The sequence below is a fragment of the Jaculus jaculus genome, chromosome 3, assembly GCF_020740685.1.
Source record: "Jaculus jaculus isolate mJacJac1 chromosome 3, mJacJac1.mat.Y.cur, whole genome shotgun sequence".
NCBI lineage: Eukaryota > Metazoa > Chordata > Mammalia > Rodentia > Dipodidae > Jaculus > Jaculus jaculus.
This window is the reverse complement of record NC_059104.1, coordinates 183,356,128-183,374,369: the sequence shown is the minus strand read 5'-3', so window position 1 is coordinate 183,374,369 and position 18,242 is coordinate 183,356,128. Positions and strand designations below refer to the sequence as shown.

Below are 18,242 nucleotides of genomic sequence, written 5' to 3'. Positions count from 1 at the left end.
TCAGGGCTTCTAGCCACTGCAAATGAATTCCAGATGCACCACCTTGTGCATCTGGCTTTATGGGTACTGAGGAACTGAATCTGGGTCCTTTGGTTTTGCAGGCAAATGCCATACCTGCTAAGCCATCTCTCTGGCTCAAGCCCACAATTTCGAGATTAGGTTTGCCAACATAACCAGACCCTATTTCAATAATTAAATCAATAAAGTTGTAGTTGAATTAACAGATATTAGGATAATTTAGTCTCTATCACATTTGAGGTCTCAGAAAGCCCATGGCTAGAAGCCAGACATATATAGAACATTTCCATTGTGACAGAAAATTTTGTTATATGGCTTTGATCTAGTTCAGTTTCTGTGAATTATAAGTCTCACCTATAATTCAGACTTCCTACCAGGTAACCATAGGCATGCCCATTGTCTTCTTAGGTAAAATGAGTTGTTTTAGACTTCAAACAAATGCTGAAGTCCAGAGAAATTTTGGTGTTTACTAGTTTTGGTCATAGCACAGACTGCAGGGTTGAGGCATTCAGATCAGACTCAGCTTCCTTTCGGAAGTGTTTGTATATCTGTATTGTATTATTTATCAAATTTGGTACCAAATTGACTGTATTCACTGAGTACAAAACTAATTAATAAAAAAAGAGAAAATTGACGTTATCCATTTTAATGTGGAATGGAAAACATGCATGCTAAGGGTGCTAATAGTTATAATACGTCAAAGTATTTTGAAAAATAGTACATTAATATTGCTCTTTTTATTTCTGATTATAACTTGTTCAATTTAAAAGTTAGATTTCATCATAAATATGTATACAATAAAAATCTTCATATCAGGAAAAAAATTACATATATACTCCAACCTTGTTCTAAAAATGACTTAAGGACTGGAGAGATGGCTCAGTGGTTCAGGTGCTTGCCTGAAAAGCCTAAAGACTGGAGTTTGATTCCCCAGTACTCACATAAAGCCAGATGTACAAGGTGGCACATGCGTGTGGAGTTTATTATCAATAGCTAGAGGCCCCGGTTTTTGTCTCTCTCTATCTGTCTCTGTCTCTATCTCTCATAAATAAAGCCAGGTGTGGTGGCGCATGCTGTTAATCCTAGCACTAGGGAGGTAGAGGTAGGAGGATCACCTTGAGTTTAAGGCCACCCTGAATTACATAGTGAATTCCAGGTCAGGCTGTGCCAGAGTGAGACTCTACCTCAACAAACCAGAATAGATAGATAAATAAATAAAATATTTTTAAAATGATTTAAGATATTTTATTTTAGATAGTTTTATTTATTTATTTATTAATGTATAATTTTATTACTGATAACTTCTATGTTTATAGACAATAGACCATGATGATTCCCTTCCCTCCCCCACTTTCCCCTTCACAACTCCACTCTTCATCATATCTCCTTCCTCTCTCCGTTAGTATCTCTTTTATTTTGATGTCATTGTCTTTTTAAGACATTTTCTTTTTCTTTTTTTTTTTGGTTTTTCGAGGTAGGGTCTCACTCTGGCTCAGGCTGACCTGGAATTCACTATGTAGTCTCAGGGTGGCCTCGAACTCTTGGTGATCCTCCTACCTCTGCCTCCCGAGTGCTGGGATTAAAGGCGTGCGCCACCAGGCCCAGCTAAGACATTTTCTTTTTGGCATTTTTTTCTGTTATTTTCCCCATAGTGTCTTAGGTCTATTCAACATGTATTTATTAAACAGAGATGCTTAGATAGATATAAACACTCACTCTAGGCATATGCAGATCTTTAAAAAATGATCCTTGTCATTAAGAAATTTGTAGGGGTGGAGGATTGCAATCTTTGCTGCCTCCATCTCTCCTGCCATCAAGGTTTGTATGACAACACTGGTGTGGTGGCTCTAAGCACTCTCTACCAGTGCCTTATGCCAAGCCAATTATCTCTAGTGATGATTTGAAGTCACTCAAGATGAAAAGTTAAAAGTGATACCAGAGAGAAACCTTGCCGATAATTGTCGAACTGTGGGTCTTCTGGCTCAGTTAGAGAAGAACATACTAACTCTATAGAATCAGATACTGCCAGAAATGTTCCATCAAAAATTCTTCATCTGGGGCTGGAGAGATGGCTTAGTGGTTAAGCGCTTGCCTGTGAAGCCTAAGGACCCCGGTTTGAGGCTTGGTTCCCCAGGTCCCACGTTAGCCAGATGCACAAGGGGGCGCATGCGTCTGGAGTTCGTTTGCAGTGGCTGGAAGCCCTGGCGCACCCATTCCCACTCTCTCCCTCTATCTTTCTCTCTGTGTCTGTTGCTCTCAAATAAATAATAAAAATAAATAAAAAATTAAAAAAAATTCTTCATTTGGCTGAAAGTCAAGAAAAAACAAGGAGAGAAATGACATCCAAATATTTCACAGGAGTAGAAATCCTACTGTTTACATTAGAGACACAAGGATTGAGTCTTAGTAAGTTGCCCAAGGCAGTGACCCTCTTGCTTTGGCCTCCTGTGTAGCTGGAGGAACAAGCATTGTCTCCATGCCTGAACATGAAAGATCTTCAGGCTACACTTAATGTCTTAAGTTCTTACTGAGCTGGTATCCACTGGTGGAGGGTGAAGAGCAAGTTTCTTAGTAGCTGAAGGAGGTTCATACTGTTACATACTACTTATGAATGCCAGCAAAGATTCCCCTACATGAGGAGGTGATGGTACAGACTCATTCTAGTCTTGTGAAGATTGGACCAAAAGATAAAAAGTTTGGAGTGAAAGCTAGAATTATCAGGGCTGTGAACATTACTCTGAATTTGGTGAAACTCTTGCACAACCATTGCTTAGTTTTACCTTGTCTTCAGCTTTTACAAAAATTCTCTGCTAACTCTGCAAATTCAGTATTTTTAGGGAAAAGTGGAATTGTGGAACTGATGTTTAAAATCATTGGACCATTTAGTAAGAAGAATTTGGGTCTCATGAAGGTTGCTTTAGATACTCTTGATGCATTGCTAAAATCAAAAACAAATGCCAGGAGAGCTGTAGACAGAGGATATATTCAAATGGTCTTAACAATTTATGTTGATTGACACCACCATGCTAGTTAGCATAGAAACATGCTCATTTAGAAAGGAATTTTACAGAGCTTGAAAAGTGTTACAAACATCAAGTTGGAAAGAAAGCATTTATTGATGATAATGGGATGAAAATGTTATGTAACACTTCACAAGAATGTTTGGCAAACAAGACTGTTGATTCTCTTCTCAACACTGCCAGTCTGATAATGAGGAAGTGTTTTCTCCAAAATTGCTTGCTGCTCCCAACCATTAAAAGTTCTTTCCATTTTCAGTTGCCAGTCATTCCCATGGCTGAACCTGTGGCCCAGCTCTACAGCTTATCTGCTGAAGTGGATGACGTAGTAGGTGAAAGTGATGACAATGATGATATTGATTTAGAAGCTGAAAATGAAATGAGGATGATCTAGATCAAAATATTGAGAATGATGATATTGAAACAGATATTAACAATTTAAAACCCCTGCAAGTACCGCACTTGGGAGGCAGAAGTAGGAGGATTACCATGAGTTTGAGGCCACCCTGAGATTACATAGTGAATTCCAGGTTAGCCTGGACTAGAGTGACAGCCTACCTCGAAAAGCCAAAAAATAAAAGGTAGTTTTCAAAATTTAAGGGTTATAAATATTGATGTAAAGTTGTGCTTATCTAACATGCTATGTGTTTTATTATTTATATATTTATTTAATAATTTTGAGAGAGAGAGATATATATAGAGAGAATTGGTATGCCAGGGCCTCAGCCTTTGCAGTTGAACTCAGGATGCATGTGCCATCTAGTGCACACGTGCAATCTTGCACTTGTGGCACCTTTGTGTGTCTGGCTTATGTGGGATTTGGAGGGAGATTGAATATGGACTCTTAGGCTTTGCAGGCAAGTGCCTTAACTGCTAAGTCATCTCTGCAGCTCTTATTTATTTTTAACATTATTGAACATTGAATGCAGGGTCTTGTATGTATTGAAGAAAGACTCTTGTACTAACCTACATTGATAGGCAAGACATTTTATAATCTGAAATGTGTAGAGAAGAGGAAAAGCACCAAGTAAATACATTTGCAAAGCTAAGTGTGCAGTTTGAGAAGTTAGCAATAAGGACAGTGGAAATGCCTTTAGTCTTCTTAGTCACTATGGGTTAGGTGGCTTCAAATTTATTTCTCACATTCATTCCTGTAGGTCAGGAGTCCTGGATCAGGGAGGGCAGAGTTCTGTTTCTGGTGAGGGATTTCTCCCTGGCTTGCTGTATGTTCCATGTGGATAAAGAGAACTGATGTCTTCTTATCAGCATACCCAAGCCTTTAAGGTGAAACCCCACTCTCTGGCCTAAGATAATTTGGATGTTGAATATCCCTCCAACATGTGCTGGATATGAATATATGAATGGTTTGGTCCCCAGGATGGTGCTTGGGATTGTGGGAAACTGGACTCTTTCTTTATTCTCTGTACCCTAGCTCAAGATGTAGATGGTTTTGTTTTGCCATTCATGCCAAACACAGAGTGTGTCACCACAGACCTAGAGAAAGGAGACAATAATGGACAGGAACCTCCAAAACTGTGAGCTGACATAAAGCTTTACTCTTTTAAAAATTTTTTAAAGATTTTATTTTATTTATTTATTTGAGAGTGACAGAGAGTGAGAGAGAGAGAGAAAGAGAGAAAGAGAGAATGGGTGCACCAAGGCCTCCAGCCACTGTAAATGAACTCCAGATGCATGTTGTGCATCTGGCTTATGTGGGTACTGGGGAATTGAACCTCAAACTGAGGTCCTTAGGCTTTACAGGCAAGCACTTAACCACTTAGCCATCTCTCCAGCCCCAGGCTTTTCTCTTTATTTTTTTAAAATATTTTTTGTTCATTATTTATTTATTTATTTGAGAGTGACAGATACAGAGAGAAAGACAGATAGAGGGAGAGAGAGAGAATGGGTGAGCCAGGGCTTCCAGCCACTGCAAACAAACTCCAGATGCGTGCGCCCCCTTGTGCATCTGGCTAACGTGGGACCTGGGGAACCGAGCCTCGAATCGGGGTCCTTAGGCTTCACAGGCAAGCGCTTAACTGCTAAGCCATCTCTCCAGCCCGCTTTTCTCTTTATAAGTTAATTATCTCAGGAATTTTGTTATAGTTCCAGTAACCGGCCTAAAACATACTTCCAAATAGTTTTCAACATCAAATATAGCCAATCACACTGGGAATTAGAGTTTCAGCATGTAAATTTGGGGGGCACACAGTTGAGCAAGCAAGAGTAAGTCCAAATAAATTAGAAGAAAAGTAGTAAAATATGTACCAGCCTGGAATAATTAAGCTAGTTACAAATTACTAAATCTAATTACAAATGATCAATAGCATGTAACAAATGGGTTTATTTTATACTAATTTTGCATGTTCATTATATGTCACCTGTTAATGTATTTATATTCTTCATTCCTAAAGATGGGCTGATAGGCCAATTTATAATTAACACATTGTTATTTACCTTGGCAGAAGAAAAGTAGACAAGTCATATGCAGCTAGTTAAGTCTTCTTCCCAGAAGCACCCCCTATTACTTTTATCCATGTTTATTGGTCAAAATATGGCCACCAATGTTTTTGTCATGGAATATGTGGAATATTCCCACAGGGCAGGCCAGGGCAAACAATATATAGTGTCTTATTATGACATGTCTTTCAGGATTGTCAAGAAGTATGAAAGGTCTGGTATTTATTCTGCTTGCAAATGAACAAGTTATTCTGTCAAACTGTAATATGGATATTAGCAGATTTTATGAACTTCCTAGATCATATACAAAGTAAGTTTATTAATCCTAACAACAGCAGTAGTCAGATTATCACCCATGCTGTTCCATGAACAAATTACAGTACCGTCCCTGTAGGTGGGCAGTGATACTTGCATGGACATTGATTTTCTGTACAGAGCCAGAACCCTGAACTCAAGCAAAGCTGGTACATGTGTTTGGTTCAGTTAACAACAATCTAAGAGCCCTGACAAAACTGAAAGTGCTTAAATGTTATTTGATATATTTCTAAATCCATGCATGACAAAATGTCCCCTTGATCTGGAATTAAAAGGGATTTCCATCATAGATATGATACTCCCAAAACCACAACTGAAATAACACACAGTGTTGTAATAAAGAATTCATTTTATTCTTAAGAATTAGATATGGGTGATGTGTGTTATATTTCTGCACTACATCTGTAACACTTACCTTCTCATTGCCAGAACAAAAATTAACTGACTGTAAGCAGCTGATGGGAGGAAAGGGTTTATTTCAAGCACAGAGCTTCAAGGGGAAGTTTCATCAGGGTGGGAAAAGTGTGGCATGAGCAGGATGCTGGCTCACATGTTGTCATATATCTGGGTGGTCATAATCTAAGTGAGCTAGTTAGTAAACACCCAGTAGGGGTGGACTAATAAACCTCAAGGTTTACCCCCAGTGACACACTATCTCGAGCAAGGACACACCTCCCAAAGGCTCTGCTAGTTGGGGATGGAGGTAAGAGGCTTAATCACAAGCCCATGATACTATGAGGGAACATTTCGCATACCAACACATTTATCAGGCTTTCACAGACATGGTCATCTCATGATGCAAATTGTATTCAGTCGAATTTTCAAAGTCCCATAGTCTTTACTAGTCCCAGCACTATTCAGAAGTCCAAAGTCTCATTTGAGACTTAAAGTAGTGTCTTAACTCTGAGCCCTGTAAAATAAAATACAAGTTGTGTACTTCTAACACATATTGGAATAAACATTCTATTGCAAAAAGAAGGCATAGCAAGGTAATATTGAACCAATACTAGATCAAAAACCAGCAGGACAAATATCAAAACCTACAGCTCCATACCTGGCACCTAGGCTCCAAAATGTTTGATTAGCTCCACTCCTCTAGCAGTGCTGCTTGCAGCCTGGGAAAACCCACCCTGAGTCAGCATATTTCCTTGCCTCATAGTCCTAGCAGCTCCAAAATCCTGGTGTTCCTATTGCAACCTACAGTTCATCTTCTTAGCTGAACACGGTCTCCATACAGGGACTGCAACCCTGCTCAACATCACTCAGTGGCCATCTCCAGAACCATGTGCATTTCCTGATCCCTCTCTCCTGCATTTGTCATACCTCCAAAATCAGTACCAGGTGGGAAAACACACTTGTTAATACAGGGGGGGACAAGTTCAACTTTGAGGAACAGGAGACCCTGTAAGCATTCTTTCTTCAGGCTCTCTCCTTTAAAAAGAGTCAGTACTCCTCCTGTTATCCTAATACAGAACAGCTAACCCATCCTTCATGGTGCTAATCTCTTAAAGAATTGTCCCTGAAGGGGCTGGAGAGATGGCTTAGCAGTTAAGGTGCTTGTCTGCAAAGCCAAAGGACCCAGGTTTGATTCCCCAGGACTCATGTAGGCCAGATGAACGCGGGGGGGGGGGGGAGGGTACACGCATCTGGAGTTTGTTTGTAGTGGCTGGAGGCCCTGGTACACCCATTCTCTCTCTCTACCTGCCTATTTATATATTTCTATCAAATAAATAAATAAATAAAATATTAAAAAAAAATTGTCCCTGAAGCAGTCTCAATGCCAGGGACCTACACCTGCTCATGTTTCTTCCACCAAACACAGCAGTCTATTAGTTTTGTTTATTGAGATTTTTAATTTATTGATTTATTTTATTTATATTTGAAAGAGAGAGAGTGTAAGAGGGAGAGAGGGAGAGAGGGAGGGTGGGGGGGACTGTTCAGGGCCTCTAGCCACTGCACATGGACTCTAGACACATGTACCTTGTGCATCTGGCTTATGTGGGTTCTGGGGAGTTAAAACTAAGTCCTTTGGCTTTGTAGGCAAGCATCTTAATTGCTAAGCCATCTCTCCAGCCCCTATTTTTTATTTTTTACAAAAGACCACCCCTTTCCCCCACCCCACTTCTGCTGAGGGTCTTCTTTGGTGGGGTTATTGGTATTCATCATGGGAACCAAGAGGTCCTAGTTTTCAGGAATGTAAGAATCATGGTGTCTCAGGCTACTCCCGTCTACCCTAAAGCTCTTGAAATCTTTCTGCTTCCTCTTCTGCAATGCTCCCTGAGCCTTGGTGGGCAACATAGGGATATGATTTAGTGTTGCTTTCTCTGTAGACTCTGGGTGTCTGTTTTGATGATGTTTGAGTAACAACAGTGTCTGTCACCATTTCCCTGGAACAGGTTTTCAGTTTAGCTGTGAGAGCAGTATTTGTGCAATGTAATGACCAAAGTCTGTAATGACTTCTGGGCCTAAGCAGATGAAGTGGAAGTAACCCATCTCCTGGTAGACAGCTGGCTGTCTCTTCTTGATGTACTGATGTATCCTTGTTCTCCCCAGTATTCTCCTCCATCTGTAATGTAGAACAGATTCTCCAACTAAAAGTGAGAACTGTTTAAATAAAAGGGGATAAGTCTAGTTATTAGAATATATATATATATATATATATATATATATATATATATATATATATATATATATATATTATTCTTAGTTAAAGTGCAATGGAGGTTCTCTCTGGAGCCTACTGGTTTCCTGTTCTAGGGCATTTGGCTTGGCTCCCACAGCCAGATATGAGTTCTCCTCCACTGAGAATTTCTCATGTCCAATCTGTGAGCAGTTGGTTACCGACATCAGCCATGTGCCACTATTGCACAAATGTATAGTTTTTGATCTGCTGATTGATTTTGTAACTGGCAGAGTCTCCTGCTTATTCATTCTGTTGGCAATAATTATTCTCTAGCAGCTCTCATAGCACTTTGCAGCACTATGAAGGCTATGCAGGAGGGAACTGGATTACCTCTCACTTCCAGCACAATCACTTGATGTCCTATGGCTATAGGCTGTGGTGTCTTCAGCAATAGGGACTTACCCTTTAGTTCTTGCAGGTAACCAAGTGTTTTGGTAATGGCCTGTATTATTTTGGAGACTTCATGTCTTACTGAACAACAGCTCACTGTTTTTGTGGGGATCCCAATTCTGGCATTGGGAATTACCAGCCAGACTACATGGTTTTAGGGTTAGGCTTTCTCCACCTGTTATGGAGCTCTTCTGTTTGGGTCCCTTCTCCCCCTTATTGAGGGTAATGAGTTGTAGAGTGGTATCCTAGAAGAAGATTTCTATGGGACTGATTCATGTTGCCCTTAGTTTTGTATAGCCCCCTCCTCTACCCTGTAGGCCTTTTCATACTGTTCCTTCCTTCTTTTCTCTTTCCTCCCTCCTTTATTTCCTTCCTTCTTTTCTTTCTTCCCTCCCTCCCTCCTTTCTTTCTTTCTTTACTCTCTCCTTTCTTTCCTTTTTTCTTTCTTTCTTTCTTTTTCTTTCTGCTGATTATTGACTTGCTGTCCAATAGCCCTTTCTCCCTTTACTCACTATTTCCCTTTTATTTTTATCTTCATTCTAATACCATGTCTACATTGTTGATATTTATTCAGAGTTAACAGTTACCTGATGCTGGACCATGTTAGGAGCTGCATATGAGAGTGGTCATGTGGCATTTATCTTTCTAAGCCCTTGTGACCTCACTTAGAATGATTTTTCCAAGTCTCTCCATTTTCCCTGCAAATTTTACTGTTTAGTTTTTCTTTATCACTGAGTAGAACTCCATTATATATATATACCATATCTTCATTAATCATTCATTTATTGGTGGGCATCTGGTTTATTGCAGTTCCAGGCTCTTGTGAAATGAGCAACAGTGAAAATGGTTGAGTAAGTGTCTCTGTGGTATATATTAGAGTCTTTAAGGCATATGCCCAGAACAGGTGTAGCTGGATCTAATGATAGTTCTATTGTCATCATTTTGAGGATTGTCCATACTGATTTTCATAGTGGCTGTACCAGTTTGCACTCCCACTAGCAGTAGGTGAGGGTTCCTCTTTCCCTACACCCCCACCAGCATGTGCTGTCTCTTTCAGGAGAGACACTTGGCTTTTCTTTTAATTGACAATTTCTATACTTACAGACAATAAACCATGATATTTCCCTCCCCTCTCCCATTTTCCCCTTCACAACTCTGCTCTCCATCATACCCCTGCCCTCTCTCTATTAGTCTGTATTTTATTTTGATGTCATTGTCTTTTTCTCCTTTTATGGGGGTCTTGTGAAGGTATTGCTAGGCACTGCAAGGTCATGGATATTGAGGTCAATTTCTTCTGGACAGTTGCATTGTAAGGAGTGGTACCCTTCCTTTGGCTCTTATATGCTTTCCGCCACCTCTTCCACAATGGTCCCTGAGCCTTGGAGGGCGTGCTAGAGATGTTTCAATGCTGGACATTCCTCCGTCCCTTCTTCTCAGCACTATGTTGCCTTTTTGGTCATCCCAGTGGTCATTGCCATCTGAAAAGAGAAGCTTCTCTAATCAAAAGTGACAGTAGCATTAATATATGAATATGAACCTTAAGTGTAGTGTCTTCAGGGCAGTTTGGTGAGAATAATACATGTTTTTAGCCAGATAAGAGCAGGCTTTATACCCCTAAAGCTCATGACTTCCCCTGCCATAGACTTTTTATTAGGTTTGACTGGTAAGGCATGTATTACCTCCTATAGAGTGGGCCTCCTGTCCAATTAGAGCGCAGTTGGTTTCCCCCAGAGCAAACATGTCACTATTGTACCCATTTGATCATTTGGCTTGTCTGGCCAAACTTGAGGTGTCTAGTACCCACTTTTTTTTTCTTCAAGCTAAAGTCTCACTCTGGTCCAGGCTGACCTGGAATTAACTCTGTCATTTCAGGGTGGCCTTGAACTCATGGCAATCCTCCTACCTCTGCCTCCTGAGTGCTGGGATTAAAGGTGTGCGCCACCACGCCCGGCTCACTTTTTTTTTTTTTTAACCGCTGATGACGTCTGTCTCCCAAAGGGCTGCATGCAGTGCAGCTTTTTCCAGCTTTCAGTTGGCTGGTCTACAGGGAGAAGGTTTTCAGCTCAGCACCAGCTTTTTTCAGTGACCTTGCTGCCCAGGCGTGTGACGTCTTCAGCAGTAGGATCTTGCCATCTGTTACTCATGGTAAACCAAGGGCTTTGGAAATAGCCTTAATGTTTTGGAGGCAAGGGGGATCTCCCTGGCCAACAATTCACTGGTAGGTATCCTGTTCCTGTCACTGAAAATTTTCTAGTAGCACTCTATGGCTTCTGGATGTGCCATTATCCAAAGAAGTAGGCTTTCATATGTCTTATTCAGAATATCTTGAATTTTAATTGACCCTCCCCCCACCCTTCTTTTACTAAATCTCTTCCGCTGACCTCACTTAGGCCATTCCCCTTCCTGTAATCTGTTCTTCTACTTACATATATACAATACCATCTCCTTAAATCCTTCCTTCTCCTCCCTCCCTTACAGCCTTTTTCTAGCTTACTGGCCTTTGTTACTGAATTTTTGGTTTCAGCTCACACACAAGTCTGAACATTTGTAGCTGGGATCCACATATGAGAGAGAGCATGTGATGTTTGGCTTTCTGGGCCTGGGTTACCTCACTTAGTATGTTCCTTTCCAGATCCATCCATTTCCCAGCAAATTTCATAATTTCATTTTTCTTTACCACTAGATAGAACTTCATTGTGTAAATGTGTCACATCTTTATTTTTCATTCTGTTGAGGGACATCTAGGCTGGTTTCATTTCCTAGTTATTGTGAATAGAGCCACAATAAACATGGTTGTGCAAGTGTCTCTAAAGTAGTGAGAAGAGTCCTTAGGATATATGCCTAGGAGTGCTATCACTGGATCATATTGTAAATCTATTTTTAGCTGTCTCAAGAACCTCCACATTGATTTCCACAATGGTTGTACCAGATTACATTCCCACCAACAGAATAGAAAGGTTCCTCTTTTTCTGCATCCTCACTAACATTTATTGTCATTTGTTTTCTTGATGGTAGCCATTCTGACAGGAGTGAGATGGAATCTCAAAGTAGTTTTAATTTGTGTTTCCCTGATGGCTAATGGTGTAGAACACTTTTTTAGATGTTTATATGCCATCTGTATTTTTTGACTTTTTTATTTTTACTTTTTAATTTTTTGAGGTAGGGTCTCACTCTAGCTCAGGATGACCTGGAATTTACTATGTAGTTTCAGGGAGGCCTTGAACTCACAGTGATCTTCCTACCTCTGCCTCCTGAGTGCTGGGTGAACTCCAGGTGCATGTACCATCTTGTGCATCTGGCTTTATGTGGGCACGGGAGAATTGAACTTGGGTCTATAGGATTCATAGGCAGTCACCTTAATTGCTAAGCCATCTCTCCAGCCCCTTGTTTGACTTTTTGATAGTTGCTATTCTGACTGGAATAAGATGGAATCTCATAGTTGTTTTAATTTGCATTTCCCTGATGAATAGAGATGTTGAACATCTCTTTCGGTGTTTAATGCCATTTGTATTTATTCCTTTGAGAAGTCTCTGTTAAGTTCCCTGCCCCATTTTTTTTTTAATTTATTTATTTGACAGAGAAAGAGGGAAAGAGAGAATGGGCACACCAGGGCCTCCAGCCACTGCAAACAAACTTCAGATGAGTGCGCCCCCTTGTGCATCTGACTAACGTGGGTCCTGGGGAATTGAACCTGGGTCCTTTGGCTTTGCAGGCAAATGCCTTAACCACTAAGCCATTCCTCCAGCCCCCCTGCCCCATTTTTTAAGTGGGGTGCTTGATTTTTTATTGTTCAGGTTTTTAGGGTTTTTTGTAGATTCTTGATAGTAAGCCTTTGTCAGAGGTATAGCCAGGGAAGATTTTCTCCCATTCCGTAAGTTGTCTATTGACCTTGTTGATGGTTTGCTTATTTGTATAACAGCTTTTTATTTTCATGAGGTCCTAGTTGTTAAGTGTTTGTCTAATTCCCTGGGCTACTGGAATCTTGTTCAGAAAGTCTTTTTCTATGCCTATTTCTTGGTGTGTTCTTCTTTTCTACTAGATTTAGAGTTTCAGGTCTTATATTGAGGCCCTTGATCCACTTGGAGTTGAGTTTAGTGCAAAGTGAGAGGAGGGCTTCCAAATTCAATTTTCTACATGTGGCTATCCAGTTTTTCTACCACCATTTGGTGAAAATTCTGTCTTTGTTCCAGTGAGCATATTTTTTGCCCCTTTGTTGAAGATCAGGTTGCTGTAGTTACTTGAACTCAAACTTGGATGTTCAATTATATTCCATTGGTCAATGTGCCTGTTTTTTTTATGCCAGCAGCATGCTGTTTTTATTATTATGGACTTTTGGTATAATTAAAAAAATTTTTTTATTTTTTTATTTAAGAGCGACAGACAGCGAGGGCTGGGTGGGGGGAGAGAGAGAGAGAATGGACTCGCCAGGGTCTCCAGCCTGTGCAAACAAACTCCAGACGTGTGCGCCCCCTTGTGCATCTGGCTAACATGGGTCCTCGGGAATCGAGCCTCAAACCGGGGTCCTTAGACTTCACAGACAAGCACTTAACCGCTAAGCCATCTCTCCAGCCCTTTGGTATAACTTGAAATCAGTTATATTTAGATTTTTTTAAATTTATTTTTATTTATTTATTAGTGAGAGAGAGAGAGAGAGAGGGAGAGAGAGAGAGGGAGGGAGGGAGGGAGGGGGGGAGGGAGAGAGAGAAATAGAGGGAAAGAGGCAAGAGAAAGAGAGAGAATAGGAGTGCCATGCCATCCAGCCATGGCAAATGAACTCCAGATGCTTGGACTACCTTGTGCATCTGGTTTATGTGGGTCCTTGAGAATCTAACCTGGGTCCTTTGGCTGTGCAGGCAAGGACCTTAACCACTAAGCCATGTATCCAGCCATATATATATATATATATATATATATATATCTTCTCTCTCTCTCTCTCTCTCTCTCTCTCTATATATATATATATATATATATATATATATATATACATATATATATATATTTTTTTTTTTTTTGAGGCATGATTTCATTCTATTTCAGGCTGACCTTGAACTCACTCTATATCTCCAGGCTGGCTTCAAACTCACAGTGATTCTTCTACCTTAACTTCCTGAGTGCTGGAATTAAAGGCATGTGCCACCATGCCAGGGCAGTGTATTACTTTTTTTTTGTTTCGAGGTAAGGTCTCACTCTAGCCCAGGCTGACCTGGAATTCCCTATGGGGTCTCAGGGTGGCCTCAAACTCATGGCAGTTCTCCTACCTCTGCCTCCCAAGGATTAAAGGCATGTGCCACTTTGCCCAGCAGTGTATTACATTTAATCTTAACTTTGCTTGAGTTCTCAGGACATGGGCAAAACACAGCTTCTAGCCCAGTTCTGGGCAAAGTCCTTTCTTCCCTCTAGAACCTCATGAGACAAGCCTGCATAGTCCACCCTTCTGTCTGCATTTAGATCTTTCAGACTTTCACTAGAAAGCCCACAAAGTCTGCTTATGGCACTGAAAGGCTTCTCTAGTACAAAATTCCAAATCCTTACATATTTTTCCCATAAACCAGTCCAAAAGACCAAAAACCACTTGGTCAGGGTTATCACAGAAATGGCCCCACTCCTCAGCACAATGTTTTTATGGCAGTTACCTTCTTCTTGGCAGGACAAAAATACCTGACCAGAAGTAGCTGGTGTGAGAAAAGTGTTTATTTCAGGCTTCCAGTTTCAAGGGGACATTTCACCATGGTGGGGAAAGCATGACGTGATCAGAAAGCTGGCTTACATCTTGTCACAGCCACAGGAACGTAGTCTGAGTGACCTAGCTCTGAATCCCATGGGCTAGACTAAGAGACCTCAGGTATGTCTCCCATGACAAACCTCCTCAAAAAAAGCTCCACTTCCCAAATTCTCCACCCACGGGATTTGAGTGTGAGGCTATGGGTGACATTTCATATCTCAAGCCACCACCACACCATCTGCAGAGCCTAGCTTGTATGGTAAAACAGGGAAGGCGAAGATACAGAAGGGTTACTGTGGGAGACATGGTCATCTCCTTTGACAACTGTAATTAATCTATAGATATTACTAGAATTAAGAGAATTTATGAGTATTGCTAGATATAAAATCCAAGAAATGATTATATGTCTCTGAACTAGAAACAAAGAGTGATAAAATATAACAAAAGCCTAAATATAATAGCATCAAAATGTAGTAGTTAAGAATACATCTAGAAGATAGGTATGCATGAATCTTTGAGGATAATACTACAAACTTTTCTTGAATAATGTATTGGGGTCATACTGGTTTTACAGATAAATACTGCTCACTAGAGGCTTAGTCAAATAGATGTTATTTCTTGTTCAGTGTAATCCAAACAGATGTTTTGGATTAAGAGTGGCTTTCCTCCAACTAGAGATTTAGGTGTTAAAGCTCCTTTCATGTTTTGGCTCTGCTCTGTGTGGCTTTCAACTTTGCAATAATAAACACATCACAGAGGGCACTGTACGAGAAAGAGCTAGGACTAAGAACCAGTTACTTCCCTGGGACAGAGTGCAAATGGTGTGCCTTGGTTTTGCTCCTATTCCTTTGCTATCTTTTTGTGAATGTCCTCTTTGTGGTCATAAGTAATTGTACTAGTTAGCTTTTGAAATCTTCGTGCAGCATGTACCTTTTCAGCACATTTGAATTCAGTACGTGAAGAGTTAAGCTCTTTTGGAAAAGTCATGTTGCCTTGCCTTTTCACATTTCTTGTGTTTCTCTGGTGTGATTTGATATCTGTTAGCTTCGGTATCTCTTCTGGATTTATTTATTTATTTATTCTCTTTGAGCAGATACTTATGAAGACTCAATCCCCAATACCACTAATTATTACAGCAACAACACCAAACCATACCGAATATAGGATCATGTTTAGCCAGTAAAGTTATGCATGCTCCAGTAAATAACTGCTCATCCATGCTCCAGCATGCAACCCTAATGAAACTCAGTACATCATACATACACACATATAAAAGATTGATTTGTGATAGTTCATTGTTGCCAGTGAACAGAACCAGTGGACATGAAATGAACACGCAACACACAAAATATGATTTAATGGAGGGTGAGGGTGATGCACTAGGGTGCTCCCTATATTGATGGTATTTGCAGCTTCTTTTCAGTTTCAGGCAGTCAGAGTTCTGAGAATTTAAGCATAAGACAGATCATGAGTTTCCATCAGTTCATGAATTGTTTGTTTATCAGGAAATCTTTGGAGAAGCTGCGAGTTCCTAGTTTTCTAGGAGCTCCACCCAAGGTACACAGTCTTTTCATGTTCCCAGACTTAGTCTGTGCAAAGATTAATCTTTTGCCAATGAACTTGATATCCACTGCTAATTTTGATGTTCAGTTTTACTAGATTAAGAATTGCCTAGGGGGCTAGAGAGATGGTTCAGTCATTAAAGGCACTTGATTGAAAAGCCTAGTCCTGGATTTGATTCCATAGCATCCATATCAAGAAAGATGCATGAAGTAGTGCATTCATCTGGAGTTTGTTTGCAGTAGCAGGAGGCCCTGGTTTATCTATATGTACTCTCTCTCTCCTTCTCTCTCTCTCTTTGTAGATACAAATATTTTAAAAAGAAATGCCTAAGGAATTAGTGAAGAGCACCTGTGGGAGAGTCTGTGACACTTGTTTAGTGGACAGGATTATCAGAGAAGGGAACGTGGGAAGGATTATCCTATGTGCTGGGGATCAGACAGAGCCAAAGGGTAAAATGGAGCAAGCAAGTTGGGTTCCAGCATTATGATATGATATGGACTGAGCTGTGCTACCACACTTTTCCTACCATGGATTACACTATCGTGTTCTCTTTCCCATTTCCACTCCAGTAAGGGACCTCCTCAGTGGGGTTATTTGTAATCACTATGGAGTCATGAATATACCAGTCTGTGTGTGTGTGTGGTGGGGGGATATCTCAGAGTAAACCTTTCCACCCTGTGGCTTTTACATTCTTCTTACCCCTTCTTTTTCAATGTTCCCTGAACCATGGTGGGCATGCTATGAGAGTCTTCTTTAGTGTTGGGCTCTCAGCAGTCTGATTTTTTGCTTTGATGGATGTTGAGTCTCATCAGTGTCTGTTGCCATCTCCCTGGAGGATGTTTTAAGTTTGGAGTGAGACTAGCACTCATATTTAATTCATCATTTTCTCTGTAATGCTTACTTGGCCCTTGCAGATATGATAGAAATGTCTTATGTTAGGCAGTCAGCAGTACCTGACTTCAAATTATATTACAGAGCCATAGTAACAAAAAATACAATGTTACTGACACAAAACAGACATGAAATAGAATAAAAAGACCCAGAAATAAACCCCCACTCAGCTTCAGCTTATATGACTCTTGAGTGCTGAAAACAACTACTGGAGAAATAGCAACTTCCTTAACAAATGGTGCTGAGAAAATGGATATTCATATATAGAAGAATAGAACTTTCTTATTATACAAAATAAACTTAAAATGAATTAAATGTTTTAATGTAATGCTCCAAACCTTGAAAGTGCCAGAAGAAATCTACAGAAAACTGTTCATTATATAGATGTAGGAAAGGAACTTCTCTTCTGAATAAGACTGCAAAAACTCAAAAAATAACAGTAAGAATAAACAAATGAGATCATATGAAATTATAAAGTTCTGCACACTAAAGGAGTAAATGCCAGAGTGAATTTTGACTACAGAATAAAAAGAGAATTTTTTTCTACTTACTAATCTGATGGGGGATTAATGTCTTGAGTATACAAAGAACTAAAACAATAAAAAACAATTTACAAGATAACCCAGTCAATAAATGGGCAAATGAACGGAACAGACAATTCTCATTTCCTAATCACTCACTTAGTGAACAGTCCATCAGTAAACTCTGGTAGCTTCTCCTTCATAATTTGTCTCATCTGGTTACTTTTGTATCACTTTCATAATAATATGCACTTCTCAGTTATTGTTTCTCTCATCTGTGGTGATTTCAATAGCCTTCTACCTGGTTACCCTGCTACTTGTTTGTGTATAATTCATATTAGTAAGACCAACATTAAGAAAAACTAAGTCTGATCATACTTTTCCTCTGCATTAAGCCCTCCACAGAATTCCCATGTTACTTATGTTAAGACTGAAGCGCTCATGGGTCTTCATGTAGTTTTTTCTATATGAGGTAACCAAGTAGTCAAATTTGTAGATATAGAATGAAGAAAGTAGCTTCCAGGCCTGGAGATGGAGGAGAGCTAGGTAGGGAATTATTATTTTTGGTGTTTTGAGGTAGGGTTTCACTCTATCCCAGGCTGACCTGGAATTCACTATGTAGTGTCAGGGTGGCCTAGAACTCACGACTATCCTCCTACCTCTGC

General features: G+C 40.1%; 1 pseudogene; it reads left to right on the top strand.

Moving 5' to 3' along the window:
- Positions 1 to 407: 407 nt before the first annotated feature.
- On the top strand, positions 408 to 4,479 carry LOC101612317 (annotated as a pseudogene).
- The last annotated feature ends 13,763 nt before the right edge of the window (positions 4,480 to 18,242 follow it).